Source organism: Ursus maritimus, unplaced genomic scaffold (assembly GCF_017311325.1).
Source record: "Ursus maritimus isolate PB19 unplaced genomic scaffold, ASM1731132v1 scaffold_10, whole genome shotgun sequence".
Classification (NCBI taxonomy): domain Eukaryota; kingdom Metazoa; phylum Chordata; class Mammalia; order Carnivora; family Ursidae; genus Ursus; species Ursus maritimus.
Window position 1 is genome coordinate 70,749,263 of NW_024423344.1, and position 5,293 is coordinate 70,754,555.

At 41.8% G+C, this 5,293-nt stretch overlaps 1 long non-coding RNA gene across 1 annotated transcript in view; it reads left to right on the plus strand.

The window, feature by feature from the left end:
* The window catches only part of LOC103657557, a 5,493-nt gene extending 1,337 nt beyond the window's left edge, over positions 1-4,156 (plus strand). The window contains exons 2-3 of the long non-coding RNA XR_566885.1: positions 1,260-1,335; positions 3,980-4,156. This is a non-coding gene — a long non-coding RNA (uncharacterized LOC103657557). The remainder of the gene's footprint in view (positions 1-1,259; positions 1,336-3,979) is intronic.
* Positions 4,157-5,293: the final 1,137 nt, after the last annotated feature.

Consider the following 5,293-nt stretch of genomic DNA (forward strand, 5'->3'; position numbering starts at 1 on the left):
GGGGGGGGGGGGGGGGCACGGTCCACGGACGCTGCCGCGGGGGTGGAAAGATATAGAGCAGCGCAGCGCAGGCGCATAGCACACGGACCACGGCAGGATGGGGACGCGACTCTTGGTGTGCTTGGGCCGGGCGTGAACACGATGGCCGCCTCCTCGCGCTAGAGAAGGACCACCATCAGAAATTTTGCAGTCGGTGTTCAAACACCATTCGGGCAACACCTAAGGTTTGCCAGGTTTGTGGACATAGAAAGAATTTCCTTCTTTTTCATTGTAAATACCTTCTACATAATGATAAACGTTAGCAGTGAGGGAGGAGAACACGAGTGAAAGACTCCAATCCGTTTGGAAACAGCAAGTGAAGTTATGGTCATTTCATCTTAAAAATAGCGCACGGCTGCTCCCCCACACCGGCCACAGGGAAAGGCGCCGCGCTCCATAAATCACCCGCCTTACAGAGCGGCTCCCCCTGGGTGCCCAGGAGCAGCCTCGAGGCCCTTACGTGCATTTTGGAGAGGAGATGTACTTAGTTGCTATTTTTAATTTTTTCCCAAGCCAGTTCTTAAAACAGATTTCGCCCTCAAAGAAATTTTCTTGTTATTTTAAGAAGCATCTTCCACTGCAAGCGCGTGTAAATCACAATTGGTAATGGCCAGGGATCGTGTCATCAACACAGCCAAGAACGCCTTGGAGCGGAGCAATAAGCCTGGGATACTAATTACAGGGAGGAATGTCACACTTGGGAAACGGGTTTAGATAAGGGATCCTGACATTGAAATGTCTAGGAATTTGGGGTTAGTTGGCTAATAACATTCCTCCTAATTTAAAATGTAATAAATAATGGCTTGTGGAACCAAATGAATCTTATCTGTATGGAAAAACTCTCTGACAGTGATTGAACTTGGAGAGTGAGGGTGAGAGGGGACCTCTGGGTTCCAGGGTGCCTGTCAGTACCACCACGCAGCGTTGACTGTGACCGTGAGGAGCCTGACAGCCGCCCTCCCCCAGAGCCGCCCTGCCCCGCCTCCAGTGCCGGCTGTTCCTTCCACATGGCCATCAGCTGCTTGGAAATGGCACTTTTTAGAGGGGCTTAGTGGTAACGAATCATGCTCCGATTTTAGCAACAGCAGTTGACGGGTGTTCAAGAAGGTAATAAATGTTTTCCCAACAGATTTCTATTAGGAAAGAATGTTTACCTGGCGGCCCTATTCTGGGATGCGGCACAAAGAGGTAATTCCTTTCATTCTTTCCTCCCATTCCAGGGCGGACTCGATCTGAGAAACGCGTGTTTTCATCTGCAGCTGTGCTGTCATGGATCAGGGAAAACATGCGGCGGAGGTATATCAGTCTCAGTCCAGGTGGAAAGCAGTAGAGAGGGCGGGGCAGCTCCGGGGGAAGCCGGCCCTCCTGGGCTCCAGCTGGGGGATCACAGGGAAGCCACCAGGCTCTGTTGCCTTTGTCTGTTAGGGGTGAGAACACCTCTACCGCGCCCCAGGTTCTTTTATGGGTCAAGTGAGGCAGAGCATATGAAATGCTTTTGGATATTACAGGGAATGTGTTGGCATTATCATTAGTTCATTCGAGAGGAATTTGGACCCTAGTATATGTGTGCATCCACAAAGTTATAGAAGAAAATAAAAGTTCACTCCAGCCATGTTAGCTGACCAAGCTGATAACAGACATTCCTTCCCACTCTGAACACATAAGGTACTGGGGAAACTGTTTTCAAATATGCTTTAAAAATGCATGTCCAGAACGTGAGAGGATATTTGCAAATGTCTTATCAGATAAAGCGCTAGTAGTATCCAAAGTCTATAAAGAACTTACCAAACTCAACATCCAAAGAACAAATAATCCAATCCAGAAATGGGCAGAAGACATGAACAGACATTTCTCCAAAGAAGACGTACAAATGGCCAACAGACACATGAAAAAATGCTCAACATCACTCGGCATCAGGGAAATACAAATCAAAACCACAATGAGATATCATCTCACACCAGTCAGAATGGCTAAAATTAACAAGTCAGAAAACAACAGATATTGGCGAGGATGCGAAAAAAGGGGAGCCCTCCCACACTGTGGGTGTGAATGCAAGCTGGTGCAGCCACTCTGGAAAACAGTATGGAGGTTCCTCAAAAAGTTGAAAATAGAGCTACCCTATGGCCCAGCAATTGCACTACTGGGTATTTATCCCAAAGATACAGATGTAGCGATTCAAAGGAGCATCTGTACCCCAGTATTTATAGCAGCAATGTCCACAATAGCCAAACAATGGAAGGAGTCCAGATGTCTATCAACAGATGAATGGATAAAGAAGATATATATATATACACATACACACACACACACACACACACACACACACACACAATGGAATACTACTCAGCTATCAAAAATGAAATCTTGCCATTTGCAACGACATGGATGGAACTAGAGGGTATTATGCTAAGCAAAATAAGTCAATCAGAGAGACAATTGTCATATGATCTCACTCATATGTGGAATTTAAGAAACAAAACAGAGGATCGTAGGGGAAGAGAGGAAAAAACGAAATAAGGCAAAATCAGGGAGACAAACCATAAGAGACTCTTAAGCATAGGAAACAAACTGAGTGTTGCTAGAGGGGGGGAGGTGGGGGGGTAATGGGGGGAAGGACATTAAGGAGGGCACATGATGTAATGAGCACTGGGTATTATATAAGACTGATGAATTGCTGACCTCTACCTCTGAAACTAATATGTTAATTAATTGAATTTAAATTTTAAAATAAATTTAAAAAATAAATTGGCATAAACAAACAAAAAAATGTACGTCCAACCTTGAAAGGAGGGAAGGCCCTAGCTACCATAAGAGAAGAGAGAATTAGAGCCACATTAGTGAGTGAATGAGTTTATGCCACCACAAGCCTGGGGTGTATCAGATTTGGGTGTAGGCTCTGGAATCCAAAGGCTTTGGGGTATTGATGCACTCAGGGGACAAAAGATATGTCCTTGGGTTGACAGGACATGAGATCTGGGGTCAGAGTAAATCCAGGTTTTGGAAAGCCTGAAATTTATACAAACCTGCAGGAAGTATCCTCTTTAAATAAAAAAATTGGAATTACAAATACAGAATTGGATACAAAAGTAGTATTTATTTAAGATGAGAAATCATCAAAAATAAAATTTTAAAAGATGCAAAATAACAAAGTATTTTTAAAATGTTAATAATATATTACCAAATAATTATTATAACTATCACAAAATAATTATTATAACATTATAACAATTATTATATAATAGTATTTTAAATGTTATATCAGTTAACTTTCTGCAATACTTTAAAAATATTATTTCCTAAAATTCTGGCTCCCCCTACTTTTTGATTACTTTGTATGATAGCAATATATTATCCTATTCCTGTAGGAAAGATAAACCATTAATGAAGTTTTCTTTCTATCGTCATGGTTAATTTAAATTTATTATAATTAGTGATACTTTGATAAAGTTTTTTATCTTTACAACCCATAATTGGTAATGTCATGTGAATTTTCAGGATTATTGTCAAATTTGCTTTTCTCGTATATGAGTTGTAAGATCACAGGGCATTTAAATTTTTCTTACTGGCGCGCCTGGGTTACTCAGTCGGTTAAGCTTTGGCCTTTGGCTCAGGTCATGATCCCAGGGTCCTGGGATGGAGCCCCTGCATCGGGCTCCCTGCTCAGCCCCTGCTTGTATGCTCTTGCTCTCTTGTTTTCTCTCGCTCTCAAATAAATAAATAAATCTTTAAAAAAATTTTTTTTTCTTATTAAGAGGTGAGCCACATATATTGTTTGAATTGGTGGCCCTCACCCACTGGATGTGATCAATGCCCCGGTCTCTGTAGTGGGTTGTAAGTTTTATTTTTGTCTTCTTCAGTGTCAGTATTTCATGTGAAACAGTGAGTTTAATCTCTTTTCTCAATGTGTTCATATTATCTCTTCTTTTTTGTTAACTGGCAGGAGCATTATGTCTAAATACTTGACCCCCAGGTACTGTGGACTTGGACTCCAAGAAGCAGACAGAGAAAACATGAATGCACTTACGGGGACACGTGTGATGAAGGGACAAAGGACCGGGGACACACACACACGCGCTCACAGGTATGGAGAGAACGCACCAGTATAAATATTGGAAACGGAGATGTTGTTAAAGGAAAAACAGATGGGGGCCACAGTTGCAAAACACCACAGACCCAGCACTCACAGTCACTTAACCAAGGTTTAAACAGTCCCAATTTCCTGGAAATGCTGGCTCCGACCTTAAACAAAACTGCCATGATTGATGGGATAGAAGTGACATGAGCGGTCACAAACCTCCCCGTTAGGACATTTGCCAAGAACGATACCTTCCTCTCTAGAGTTGTTGACTAGATCGGCAGCAAGAAAACTCCCTTCCCCTCTCTCCCCTACCCCTGCCCCTTTCCCTCTGTTCTTCCCCCCCACCCTGTTTCTCTGTTTTCTTTTGTTGTTTTCAATTATTCAAAGTTCACTGCAGTTTTATTTAGTCATATCAAAACAAATGGAGAGGAAAACCTGAAGCAGGAGATGAACATCAATTGGGGAAATCTTGCAAAACCACAGAATAATTCTGGTGCTTGCGGAGACAAAGGCAGTGAAATAGACCCACACTCTCCCTAAGATAGTGAAGGTCAACAACTTCTGGAATCAAAACGACATTTGCCACTTCTTATCTCTTAGAGTCCAAAGACTGCTGTCAGTTGTAATGAGAAATCAGTCTCTTTTTAATTGGTGTCATGAAAGAAAAAAAAATGTGTGTGCTTACGTGTGACTGCGTGTGACTGCATGTCAGTGCCTGTGTGTTTTCAAAAGACTGCTCATGCCACCTGACATACAGCTGCTTTCAGTTTTCAAAATCTATTCATAAACATTATCTCATTTAACTAAGAGCAATTTTGTGGGATCTACAGAAAAGGCATCAGCATCGGTGCCAGGGGAAAAAAGAGGAGGAAAATTTCAGCTAGCTATCTCTTGGAGGGCAGCAGGATGCTTACAGAACAGTAATCTTCATCAGAATAAAAAAGAAAATAATTAGTCAAATAAAAACAAGTTTCAAACATGAAGGAAATAACTAATAAGCTGGAGTTCACTAAAATTAAAAATGTCTACTCTGCAAAAGACAAATACGTGTCAAAAAATACGTCAGGTCATAGACTGAAGTAAATACTTGCAAAAGACATATCTGATAAAGGACTGCTACCCAAATATTCAAAAAATACTCAACAACAACAACAACAAAAAAAAACTCACTAAAAA